At 35.6% G+C, this 14,643-nt stretch overlaps 1 protein-coding gene across 1 annotated transcript in view; it reads right to left on the bottom strand.

The window, feature by feature from the left end:
• Positions 1–14,643, bottom strand: part of LOC103508751 (innexin inx1) — a 28,291-nt gene that overhangs the window by 11,243 nt on the left and 2,405 nt on the right. The window lies entirely within an intron of this gene.

The following is a 14,643-nucleotide window of genomic DNA, read 5'->3' as shown; positions in this document are numbered from 1 at the left end:
AATATGCAGCTACACAACCCTCCTTTAAAGGATATTTCCAAGCACTACTAATGCAAAGTTTAGAAATAAATTGATTGCACTTTTTGTGTCGACTACTTTCTATGCCAAGGTCGAAGCATAGCAAATTTAACCTTCACCTTGTGAATTGTCATTCAAGACACTTGACATTTTGTCAATTTGTGTCAAGTGACCCTTTCTGAGATACATAATAGAAGACGAGTAACCCTGATTTGGAGCTGATATTTTAATGTATCAACTTACCTTCATCGATTGTAAGGTTTCTAAGGAAGACGTGGATGAATGGACGGTCAGTTTCTTTCCAATTTCAGCCCAGGAGAACTTTAAATCACAATCCTTTTTTTTCACGCGGAATCGAATGGTGCTACTTTTAGCACTCTCTGACTTACAGTTGAGAAGTTGCGGGGTGAGAATTTGATCACAATAATAGTAGTAGCCTACTGCTGGAGTAAAGGGACTTTTCAGTACTATGCGAGCAGTATAAATAAGCACTATTATTATTATTATTATTATTATCTGGATAATACCCACGCGCAACGTTCCTTAACTTCAGTGATCCACAGGGAACTGGTGTATTCAACTTTATAGGTAGGGCTAGCAGGACGCAGAAAAAAAAGGATTCGGTGTCGGTGTTGGTATTCAGGATACTATATAAGGGTAGGTATAAGGATTGAAGATTGTGGAAATGTACTCTCATAAATACATGTAAGTACTGACGACTTGAAGGCTTGCTAGAATTTTTTCGAATCCTGTGATAGAAATTAAGCTTTTTTTTGTTGTATATCTAAAAGTACAAACAATCACGTTCCGTGAGTCAATCAGTGTAACATGTTAGGTTCCAAGTCAGACAGGAAGTTAATTGGTCACAGAGATGACTACAATGATGAATCGCTACTATCTACTATGTTAGTAACAATATTAGTCATTTAAATACATTCGATTGTCCCCAAATAGACTATCATGATTTAGCGAACTTCATGTTTGATAGCTGATAGCCAATAAGTACTTAGTAGACGTGAGCGAAATATGTACAAAGGAAGTTAGATTGATCAGATATTGATTGTATTTTGGCGTACGTTCACTGCGTGTCTATGGAAGAAAACATAAGTACATAATTTAAAAGACTGGAAAAATAGATTCTAATTTTGGCTTGGCCAAGTATTAGGATTCAAAGGTATGTCTTGGCTAAATTCGTGTTATTGGCACATCCACTAAAACTCTTCTCATCCCTCTCGTATCTACTACAAAAGAACAATTGGTAATTTTGGCACATCCACCAAAGATATTTCATTCATAATACAGAGTATAATGGTAGAAGTAACTAAACATAGCCTACATACCCCTCGCAGTAATGCAGCTTGTAGTGCAACAAAACTGCGCTTTCAATAGGGAGACGTTAATTCAGACAGGTAATGTGTGTCTATTGTTCTATAGCAGCTGTTTTTCAGCTCAAACCTAGGCGTATTCAAAAATTAGGGGTCGTGAAGGGGGGCCCCTTCCGACACAGGATGTCTGAATGAAATGTTAAATTGTGAGGGAAGAAGATATTGAATTACTATGTGCTACTGAAAATTTTAGGATACTTCAATGAACTTGGTTTACTTGGTGGTATTCTTGACAATATTGTAGAGGACACATGGCTTTCAAGTTTAGGTTAAAACAGATTTACCAACACGTACGTAAGAGTTTAGAAACAGTCTTCTTTTACTTTCCTCGTCATATTGGGAGAAAAGTTTCTACTTTCCTTATCCTCTGTCCAACCAAGACAGAGTTGATTCCAATCAACTCTGTCTTGGTAAGGACTCTAGTCCTTATTAAGGACATTACTTTTACTTTCCTCGTCATATTGGGAGAAAAGTTTCTACTTTCCTTATCCTCTGTCCAACCAAGACAGAGTTGATTCCAATCAACTCTCCTTACCAAGACAGAGTTGATTCCAATCAACTCTGTCTTGGTAAGGACTCTAGTCCTTATTAAGGACATTACTTAGAGCCGCTTAGAGCGGGGTTTACCAAATCAGAATTGAGATCAATCTAGGATTGAGCTATACCCAGTTCAATCCAGAATTGAAGCCAACCCCAACTTCGTAAAAAGCTCTCTTAATGCTTTTAGTGCTAATATTTCGAACAAAAATCTTCAAAAGTAGTTGAACCTCTATCTCAGGGCATAGACGTTTGTTATCAAAAGCTGAAGAGGTCGCGACTGATTTGAACAGGGCAATGACGTTACACAATAGCTTTGTTTTGATCAGAACGTTTCCGACTGACCAACGTCCAATTTAAATAGTTGTTATCAATTGAAATGACCTCTACAATGTGCGCTAGGCATAGAACTGATAGCAATATACGAATTCTAGCAATATGCACATTCTATAATATTTTATAGCAATATATGAAGTGTTGGTAATAAAAACTAATAGGTATACTACATTAGAATACTAAGTATAACTACCAAATATCACGAAGAATAAGCGTGTATGAGCAGCATGGAGGAAAGTCGTGAACATTTTATAGCAATATATGAAGTGTTGGTAATAAAAACTAATAGGTATACTACATTAGAATACTAAGTATAACTACCAAATATCACGAATAATAAGCGTGTATGAGCAGCATGGAGGAAAGTCGTGAATTTTCCCAATGCCTAAATAACTACCAATATGCCTAAAATACGAGAGGCAAAAGTTCAATTTCAAATTCTCCTTTTGCAAACTTGTTCTACTTCTAACTTGAAATAAAGGGACTGCCTATCCTACCTTGGCAGTCCTTGTACTCTGCCTCTTTTACTTCCAAATATCATAAAGTTCAATTTCAAATTCTCCTTTTGCAAACTTGTTCTACTTCTAACTTGAAATAAAGGGACTGCCTATCCTACCTTGGCAGTCCTTCTACTCTGCCTCTTTTACTTCCATATATCACCTTTATGTCTATCTACCATCTACAAGTATGTCTTCAAGAAACAATATCTTATCAATTTTTCAAGAGCTCAATGTCATCGGTAAATTTGCACAACAACAAAGCTGTACACAATAAGAAAGAAACTATACGTGTCTCTAAAACGAAGATCAACAAAAAGAGGACAAAAGAGACCTGATCATTGTACGAGACAAAAATTTGCATTGTCAAAAGTTGCAAACTTCATGTCCTTAGAGAAGGTAAACTATTCAACCTCTAAACTAGATGTACCTAAGTACTTGCTTTTCTCTAAAACGAAGATCAACAAAAAGAGGACAAAAGAGACCTGATCATTGTACGAGACAAAAATTTGCATTGTCAAAAGTTGCAAACTCCATGTCCTTAGAGAAGGTAAACTATTCAACCTCTAAACTAGATGTACCTAAGTACTTGCTTTAAAGAAAAAAGAAAAATATAATCACAATAATGTAGCTTTGACCTCATTTGGTTTTATCTTGAAACTGCTCTAATTCACGTCCTTATACTTTGTGTACTTACCTACCAATTCCATTTATTATTGAATCATGTTATATTTTCTTCAAGAAAACTAACTAGGTCTTTTAAACTAACAAGACTTTATTCAACTTTGGTAAAGTAAAAAATAAATACAGTACCTTACAAAACAAAATTTCATACAAAACCCATGCTTGGAATATGCGTAGAGTCAGCACATTATAATAGACACAGGTAATACGAGTATAAAAGAAATATGTGCAATAAGTGCATATTTTTTCTTCAGACATAGGGCATACCATCATGAAAAGAATAATGCAACTAGGTATAGCAACAATAAAAATGAAATCTGACGAAACAATGATGCAACATGATAGTAAAAAAACAAAATATGCAAGAAACTATCACGTAGATATTGTAGAACCGTTATATTGAATTGTAGAACCTTCATTCATAAATGTCGCGGTATCAGCAAATGGCACATCCACACTAAAAATATTACTTATTTTTCAAAACAAAATATGCAAGAAACTATCACGTAGATATTGTAGAACCGTTATATTGAATTGTAGAACCTTCATTCATAAATGTCGCGGTATAAGCAAATGGCACATCCACTAAAAATATTACTTATTTTTTATGGTGAAACTTTTAGAACTGTCCGACTTACAGTTGAGAAGTTTAATGTAATAGAAAGTCGTGTGATGTTCACACCAGATTTTTTAGAAAGCAATCAACCTTTTTTGTTTCCTTGAAATCCTGGAATCTTGGTGTTGGAAGATGAAATACCTATTCTTGAATTTGCAAGTTTACATCTCGATAAGGTTTCTCTAAGTGCGTTGATGATTACAAGTAAAGAAAAATTACACTGAAACTCATTAGAATTAATTTACTTCTCGGATTTATAATCTGTGTGAACCGCCAGGATGTGCAATAGAAGAAAAAAGTAAAAAAAAAACAACACGTGAACACCTAATAAATAAAAAAAACTAAGGAATATTTTTGCATAAACGTGAGGACGTGATCAAGACACGAAGAGAAATGCATATTGCAGAGAGTAGAGAGAGTCGGACAGAAAATACCTAATCAAGCTCAAGAATAATGAGTTTTTGTAAGATGGAGATAAATTTGGAAGCAAATTGATATGGAAACTTGACTGGAAGATATTATTCGCTTGTAACACGAGCTCAATTTGCTCAAAGTTCGTGATTTTACACTTTTTCGGCAGGCGCAGGCGGGTGGACGGACCGAATTATGATCAAGGCACGAAATAAAGTAGGGGGTTAACAATAATCCATTGATAGGTTAGGTACTTAAATGAATACAAATAGGATTACAAATACTGGTGCATTTAAGTATAGGAATACCTTTCATGATTTTGATCATATTTGATATCTACACTTCAATGCTTTCAAACGGATTTTTACCTAGAAAGAAACTTGAAGAGTCTTTTTTACATATTTCAAACAAGCACCTATCAAACAAATACGACAAAGTACGTGATCATGGACAAGAACCAATACCTAGGTTATTGTTGTAATAAATGCAACACAAGGTCACAAAATCAATGGTTTTTATTGGAAGGTTCTACTCATAAAGAACACTTCATACTAAAAAAGGTAATTAAAAGCACTTGAAAAGCGAGAGACAATAAAAAGTACCTGCTGTTAAAATAACCTAAAGGACATTTTTAACGCCCCATATGCTGTGAGAGAGTTGATCATTGCTTACTCTTGGATTAAAGGTTTTTGTGAATTCCCAATAAACAACGAGAAAGTTGGGTTGATACGTAAGGTCAAAATTTCACAGGCTTTGAATGACGTTCCGCGAATGTATTTCAGACCCATTTTCAACGAAAACCTCACTTTCTTGATTACATGGTTTTTTTTTTATTGACAACTTTGCCGACAGTTTAGATATTAATGACTTTAGGAACATTTTCTAGGGTTAGTTAGATTGCTAGTAAGTTGGGCATAAAAGGTCTCTATTACGAGTACAAAGAAGCAATTTAAGTCCTATAAAGGAGAAAATAACTGTAGATTAACGACTACAAAGTCCCTTTACATTTGCCTAAACAAGGATTGTACGTGCTTTTTGTGTAAATAATATAATCACACGTCTTTCTGATATCTTGAATTAATTTCAAAACAATGAATGAATTTTAAATATCTCGAGTTGATTTAGAACCAATGTGTGAGTCAAATGTGATAGAAAGATACCTACATGGTAGGTAAGCTTTGAAGTTTGAATCAATTACATCTAGCTTGTCTCATTAAGACTACTTTGATCTAAATACAGTTCTGATTCTAATAGAACCTTTCATAACTAATTCACATACCTGTCCATTAAATAGGTATGTACTTGGAACTTAATGTTACGTAACTATACCTAGTATTATTTATTAACTCGAGGTTAAATACATAATTTGAAGAAGACAGAAAAACAGTGGATTTTACCAGGTTTTTTCTCTTCGTTTGATGTTTCTCTGGAAAAAATCAAGAACAAATCAAACCAATTTCGTTTGATTCAGTACACTAGTGTTGGTCCTTAGTTTCTAATAGGTTAATAATATTTTTCAAAAAAACCTGGTAGTTCAATACGCAATACGAACTTCATAACTCTACATCTTTTAAAAAAATATTTCAGTGAGCTCCTGGCAACTTCTTGGCTACAAATTGTCCGTAGCTCAGTCTGGATTTTTATCTTGTTGTTCGTTAGTTCTTGGGTCTACAGTGTTTCTTATTTTTTCAATCCCATTGATGTGCAGAAGTATAAATCCAATCCTTCCTGCATTGTACGAGTAAAGAGTGTTCACCTTTTCGGAAGTGTATTCTTTCGCCCAGAGAAAGGTTTTTGCACAGACTAGTGTAGAAATTTTAAGTGTGAACTTCAGAGGAAGTACTTTGACTCATATTTCAGTTTTAAACACCTGGTTGCATATAAAGACATTATTTGCATAAAGGAACTACTAGGCATTCATTCAAGCAATGTACAAACAAATACACACGATTATTTCTCAGTGGCATATTTTGTGATAAAATAGTCTCAGGTGGTTCAGGAACAGCTGTGGTACATTTGCACCTTCGATAAAATGATAAATAAAGTGGAAATAAAGGACCTAATTGTAACCACATGTCCCCAAAAGGTGGTAAGTACAAGGTACCTATACACTTTTGATAAATTTATGTTCTAAAACTAGAAAGAAATCGGCAAGTTCCGGTGATTCGGTATTATCTACATCTACATGATACTGTCGCGTACTTCCTCAATACATACCTACCTATCACCGCCACCTATAACACGTCCCTGACATACATGAAAGGCCAGAGTCAATACATCAGCAAAACATGCTGACCATACGATACCTACCAAAGCTACCTACCAAAGAGGATCCAATTTCAGGCCAACTAAGGAGCTGGATATAGGTATGTTACGTATATATTCTAAATTCCATTGAAAATTTTCACACCAAGTTCGGAAATATTTACCTATGTAGGCAGATATTTACAATAAAAGTAGGTACCACTTTTTTCGTTTCAGATAATGAAAGTGCTAAAGACCGATACAAAGTGGAATCCGATGGACTCAGCGGCCAAACGTCAGAAGTTTGGTTAGAACGAGGAACGAATTTCGAATTGATTTAGGAGAAGAAGCAAAAATGGACATTGAAAAACTAATCTACCGTTTATACTGCTTGAATGAGACGGAAAAATCTCTTTCCTCTAACAATAGAGGGAATTAAAATTACTGAATTGAAATGATTTTTCCCCCTCCGAAATTTCCAGACGAGAAAAGGTTGAGGAGCTTTTAGGGGAATTTTTTCATGGGATTCGTTTAAAAACTGAACCACCGAATTTTGGCCTAAAATCTAAAATATTTTAACGACGCCGACACTGGTGCCAAGAACAGTAACCATATTTTAATAATAGTTTAATTATAACCTACAACTATTCCACAACCAAGAGCTTGGAGCTCTCAGACTTGAAATCTGTTCGGAGTACCAAGAAGACTAACATTTAGATCTGACATTTCTGAAACATCTCAACTATACAGGGAGACAGAAAAGTTTTGATGGCAAATATCCATGAAGCTACTACATATCAGGGAAAAAATCTAAAGTAGGTAGGTACTTTGAAAACGAAAACTTATTGACTTGACATTTTAAAATGGCAGCATGCAGAACTTATTTTGAAATGTAGCCATGATGTTTCTGAAAGAATGAAGATTGAAAAATTGAATCGTGGAAAAATCTTTAAAATTCCTTTAGTTGACAATCATCTTCAACAGGAAAGATCTCTCACCCATAGAATATGATTTTATACATACTCACACTAAGAAAGTTTGGAAGCCGAAAATAAAAGCGTGACAGTGAACTTTTTAGGTACCCTATAAATCTCGAAAGAGAGGGCACTCAAAACTGAGAAGGCAAATTAAAAATCCTGCAATAAAACATTTTGTGTACAAAACAAACGCCATGTAAAAAGAAAAAAAATATAAAGATGGGAAAAAAGGTAAATTTTATTGAATAATACTCTTGGCGTTGCAGAACGCTCACTTTGCTTTACAAACACGACCTCTGTGTGCTCTAAGAACCGAAATCACTCTCGGATCCATTTTATGAACCTCTAAAAATACCACAACTATCAATTTTTAATCGTTAAAAAAATCCAGATACCAGTGACTAACCAGTACACCAAACCGTGATCTATGGGTTATGCGTTAGCCTCTTCATTCCTTTATTTATCTACTAGGGAACCTATTAATGTATTTACTGTTCTAACGATATCTAATAGGCTCAAGACCTCACTTATCTGCCTTCATTTGAACAAGGAAAAGCGAGTTTTATGTTCCAACACTTACGTATTTGTAAATCAGGTGGTTAGTCTTAAACATAAATAGATTGTAATTACCTACCCAACCTTACGAGTTTCTACAGTTCTTCACTTCTCCTAGTTCTATTTATATTAAACCTCGCTTAGCCCGCATCACATTATTTGGTACATTGGGCACATCCACTAAAAATCTCCTTTTCTCTCCATTACCTTCTCTTCTTCGCATTTCTTTCTAAAATTTTGTCCTACTGCCTGTCTGTAATATTTGATTTGGGATCCAAGAGGGAAGACCTAGAAGCTATGTGTGAGTCGAAAATATTTCCGTCTAGCTACCTTCTCTTCTTCGCATTTCTTTCTAAAATTTTGTCCTACTGCCTGTCTGTAATATTTGATTTGGGATCCAAGAGGGAAGACCTAGGAGCTATGTGTGAGTCGAAAATATTTCCGTCTAGTCTCTTGGCTTTTAATAAATTATCTGGGGGTCGTGCAAGAAGCAAGGCTCGTTTTCTTGATTTGGATCCATTAATGAAAGCTAGACTAATAGACCTGTGTATGGTCTGGTGCTTCATGAATTTTGTAACTAGTTTTTTTGGGTTTCGAACATTTTCCAAGTTCAGGGAGCCTATACTTCGATGAGATTACAGGTTCTTGGGTACTACTTATCCACGTAATAATAGACTCTTGAGTTGAAGCTAATAATTATGCGATCTTGATGCCTGGGCATTCTCAACCACCTAACCCTCAGAGCTCTATTGCTATGTGGTCAAATTATCTAATAAATAAGGACAACATTCCATGCCTCAGGTGGGATTGAACCCGAGCCCTCCTGTTTACCAGCCGAACGCCTAGACCGCTACGCCACCGAGGCAGGTCTCTTCAAAGATCAATTTATACTTTTTTTTTAGATAAATCCATTGATATTTTTCTCTATAAATCCATTATAAAAAGGTAACGAGTTCTTTTCGTCCCGATTTTCTCTCTTGGCAGTCGCACAGCCTATGCTCCTGACATTAGCAGACCCTTTTTTTACTTTTTTTTTATTTACAGAATATAAAGGACTAGCAGACCTTAATGGCCAACCTGCCTCGGTGTAGTAGTGGTCAAGGCGCTCGCCTGGTAAACAGGAGGGCGTGGGTTCAATCCCAGCCGAGGTGGTTCGTGGCCACCAGTAAATATCAGACTCAAGCTAAAAATGTTTTTCAGTCTGTTCTGGGTTGTCCTAGAAAAGATATAAACGTAATGAGAAAAATCTTAAAAGGCGTGTTTCAAAAGCGCGAGGCACTAAGCTTTATTGTAAACAATTTTCTACGTCGGAACCTCAGTCTAGGACGTAGGTAAATTGTGGCTTTTGTGGATAGTAAAACAAAAGTCGTGCGTCATAAGCTGTACGATATTAATTGCTAATAGGCTACGCCATCGCCACACTCCAGTATTTTATTCTTTATTTACCATTAAGTACTTCAACTCTCAGGTGACTGGGTCACGGATGCAAAAGTGCAAAGTACCGGTTCAGTTGGAGCACAATAGAATGCAGAATATCAGTCCAAGATATACGGTCTCCGAAAAAGGTAGTCTGACAGTTGAGACACAAGAAAGAATTACTCAACCTTTTCCACAAAAGAAAAATAGTGGTTGAGTGGAAGAAAATACGTGAGAACCCTGCCACCTAAAATAAAGCCTTGAAAATCGACGGGCTGAGCTCACTTCGTCAGTCCAAGATATACGGTCTCCGAAAAAGGTAGTCTGACAGTTGAGACACAAGAAAGAATTACTCAACCTTTTCCACAAAAGAAAAAATAGTGGTGGGTGGAAGAGAACCCTGCCACCTAAAATAAAGCCTTGAAATTCGAAAAGCTGAGCTCACTTCGCTTAGTCATTAACCATCTAATCCTTTTAGTCTGTAGGAAATGACGAGAAATCCTTCTGCAGCAAACCAATCTAAATCATTAAAAACTGACCAAGGCCAGTTGAAAATCAGTACTCTCCAGATTTTAACTCTAACTTTGAATTTAGTTTACAATGCTTGTATGTATAAAAGTAGTATGTTTGTATATCTAAAAGTACAAACAATCACGTTCCGTGAGTCAATCAGTGTAACATGTTAGGTTCCAAGTCAGACAGGAAGTTAATTGGTCACAGAGATGACTACAATGATGAATCGCTACTATCTACTATGTTAGTAACAATATTAGTCATTTAAATACATTCGATTGTCCCCAAATAGACTATCATGATTTAGCGAACTTCATGTTTGATAGCTGATAGCCAATAAGTACTTAGTAGACGTGAGCGAAATATGTACAAAGGAAGTTAGATTGATCAGATATTGATTGTGTTTTGGCGTACGTTCCCTGCGTGTCTATGGAAGAAAACATAAGTACATAATTTAATAAGACTGGAAAAATAGATTCTAATTTTGGCTTGGCCAAGTATTAGGATTCAAAGTATGTCTTGGCTGAATTCGTGTTATTGGGAAGTTTTATACAAAAGCTTTAGATATTACTAATGCTGTTACAAGTTTTGTTCTACCAAGTTATTGTAAAGCAAATAAAAAGAAAGGGAGTCCAGCTGTACTCCTAGAAAGTGAATAGATTCAAAGATTCACTTAAAATAATGTTCTTTTGTGAGAAAGCAAGTGATGTCAGTTAGGGCACTATTGAGGAGTACGAATGGCATTGACAAAAAAGTAATAAAGAAAGTAAAGAAGGGATTCTTAAAACCTTCCTGGCAACTTCTTGGCTACAAATTGTCCGTAGCTCAGTCTGGATTTTTATCTTGTTGTTCGTTAGTTCTTGGGTCTACAGTGTTTTGAATATTCGGGTAAAGCGAGGTCGATTAGCCCGCATCTATTTCTACTTTATTTTTAAAACCCAATAATCTAGCTCAGAGCTAAGGTTTTTGTTGTTGTTGTTGTTGTTTTTTCAATGGCTACACACTGCATGGATTGTAATAGGTACTAATAATGAATGGCAGTTAAATGGTGAGCCTCATTCAACTGAGTAACAATGAGTAGTAATTTCAACACTTGTATGAATAATTAGAATGCTAAAAATAGTAGAAAACGGATACAGTGTTTTTTTGAATATTCGGGTAAAGCGAGGTCGATTAGCCCGCATCTATTTCTACTTTATTTTTAAAACCCAATAATCTAGCTCAGAGCTAAGGTTTTTGTTGTTGTTGTTTTTTTTCAATGGCTACACACTGCATGGATTGTAATAGGTACTAATAATGAATGACAGTTAAATGGTGAGCCTCATTCAACTGAGTAACAATGAGTAGTAATTCCAACACTTGTATAAATTAGAATGCTAAAAATAGTAGAAAACGGGCGTTTTGGAATAATTTATGGTCAACAAAACTCCTCGACATTGTGAGAAAGCAAGTGATGTCAGTTAGGGCACTATTGAGGAGTACGAATGGCATTGACAAAAAAGTAATAAAGAAAGTAAAGAAGGGATTCATCAAACATTAGGGTCATTAGCAATGGAGCAAGATATAATTCCCTCAAAGGACATCAGCGGCAGTTATCAATGACTTCTTTAGGACTGTCCCTTCAGTCTTCAGGTAGTCTCGAATAAGGTTGGATTTATTCATATACGGACTGCAGTCAAACGTGGCCTAAACCACAGGCGCCAAGAACATAATATTGTATGTGAAAAACGCGAGGAATATAATAGCATTGCAATATTATTATTGTCTGTCTAATCATTTATTATTTTTTTTTTTTAATTGTAAATATATTGGGCCTGGTGACAGAGGCAAATTTCTCCTAGTTTAAATGAAAGATTTCCTATACAAAAGTATCCTTTCTTCCAATTTGTTTTAGTTTTCAATGTTGACCAGTTCATTAGTGTCTCAAACGGAATTACCTCTTCTAATTAACTAGTAGGTACTGAGATACAATTTTTTATATGAACTGGGGAAACCCCATACGTACTGATGAAGTTTTGATAAATAAAGCCAATGTATTTTCAGCGAAAAATTATGATGAAATCTGGTGGATAATGACATTCTAGGAAATTTATAACAATTACTAACACAAGCGGAATAAATTGGATATGCCCACAACCAGGTGTGTTAAAAGTTGTAAATCTCGACAAGAATGTAAATCGCCATACGAGTTCTTGAACAAAACTGGACCAGATGGTTCAATACCGAGAATATACTGTTATCTCGTTTCAAATATCTGGCAGCTAAATCAATCTTGCACGAGATTTCGAGCTAAATCAGGAGATGAGAAGTGGTCTCACAATCTGGAGTACGTGGTTCGAGGCCACCAGTAAATATCAGACTCAAGCTAAAAATATTTTTCAGTCCGTTCTGGGTTGTCCTAGAAAAGATATAAACGTAATGAGAAAAAATCTTAAAAGGCGCGTTTCAAATGCGCGAGGCACTAAGCTTTATTAGGACGTAGGTAAGTTGTGGCTTTTGTGGATAGTAAAACAAAAGTCGTGCGTCATAAGCTGTACGATATTAATTGCTAATAGGCTACGCCATCGCCACACTCCAGTATTTTATTCTTTATTTACCATTAAGTACTTCAACTCTCAGGTGACTGGGTCACGGATGCAAAAGTGCAAAGTACCGGTTCAGTTGGAGCACAATAGAATGCAGAATATCAGTCCAAGATATACGGTCTCCGAAAAAGGTAGTCTGACAGTTGAGACACAAGAAAGAATTACTCAACCTTTTCCACAAAAGAAAAAATAGTGGTGGGTGGAAGAGAACCCTGCCACCTAAAATAAAGCCTTGAAATTCGAAAAGCTGAGCTCACTTCGCTTAGTCATTAACCATCTAATCCTTTTAGTCTGTAGGAAATGACGAGAAATCCTTCTGCAGCAAACCAATCTAAATCATTAAAAACTGACCAAGGCCAGTTGAAAATCAGTACTCTCCAGATTTTAACTCTAACTTTGAATTTAGTTTACAATGCTTGTATGTATAAAAGTAGTATGTTTGTATATCTAAAAGTACAAACAATCACGTTCCGTGAGTCAATCAGTGTAACATGTTAGGTTCCAAATCAGACAGGAAGTTAATTGGTTACAGAGATGACTACAATTAAAGATCTAAAAATTCAACCATAGGCAACATTCCAATCTCTCTGATGTAAGAACATTTGTTTATCCCATGAGGTTACTGTTACATAAAATGGTGATTATTGAAATCCGGTATATAGGACCCTTGATTTCCGGATCAAAGAGGACGTCAGACAAGTTTGTCCTTAAAGTATCACCAAGAGAACCTTCATGGAAAAGGCTTTCAAGAACATATTTGCAAATCAAATAACGGTTGAGTACCAGATTCCCATTCTATGTCCTTACGTTTATGGGCGGCAACTTCTCTATATTGGAAACCAAATTTAAGGGTTCTCTGATAAGTAAACAGGTTGAAAACTAGATTGAAATTTGTGATTTAGAGGTTAGACCATCAGAATTGGAATATTTCGTGAGCTGAGAAAATGAATCCTCCCGTTTACAATTTAGCACTAGACTCAGAAAAGATCTAAAAATTCAACCATAGGCATCATTCCAATCTCTCTGATTCTAGAAAATTTGTTTATCCTACAAGGTTAAGGTTACATAAGACGGTGATGATCGAAAATAAAGTAGATGTTACCAAGAGAACCTTCATAGAAAAGGCTCTCAGGAACCTATTCTTTCCAAATAAAACAGTTGAGTACCATAACAACAAAATTCAGCACAATTCACGAATTTCAGACCTACGCAGAATCTCTTCTTTCTTATTATAATCACAATTGTTCAAAACAACATGTGAAGTAGGCATGATGTCTGCACATGTGAAATTATGAGCTATGTTGTGGGGATATTTATAAAAAAATCTTTTCAAGTCCTCTAATGTGACAAGATTGCGAAACTCTCAGGCTTGTCTTGGTAAAATCGACTAATATGTGATGTGTGTATTGTACGAATGTAATCAGATCCTTCTATCCCAACATCTTATTCACCGTCACTTTTTGTGCTCAGAGGATCAGAGATACAAATGGACATTTATGCTGAACTTAATCTTTAATCAATCCACTCTTAATTGAAATACATATGAATAAAGGACTTCTTTTTCAAAAAGTTTATTTTAAATGGTCGATTGCATCCAGATTTATCCCACCTCAATGGTGTAGGGGTTGGCTTCGGATCTGGGGGCCCGCTGGTGTCGAGAGTCCAAGACAAATCATACCTATAATTTAGCGAGGTGTACGTATATTATTTTGGAAACAATATTTGTGACAAGCATTCGTGATAAACACTAAATTTTTTCTTACATTAACATTCAGATTTCACTTTTGATGTGTAAGAAAAACCTTATCATGGGCACTGCGATGATTAAAGCTTGCGCCATTCCTGATAAACGGGATTAGGTGACTAACA

The sequence above is a fragment of the Diaphorina citri genome, unplaced genomic scaffold, assembly GCF_000475195.1.
Source record: "Diaphorina citri unplaced genomic scaffold, Diaci psyllid genome assembly version 1.1 scaffold431, whole genome shotgun sequence".
NCBI lineage: Eukaryota > Metazoa > Arthropoda > Insecta > Hemiptera > Psyllidae > Diaphorina > Diaphorina citri.
This window is presented reverse-complemented; position numbering and strand designations above follow the sequence as displayed.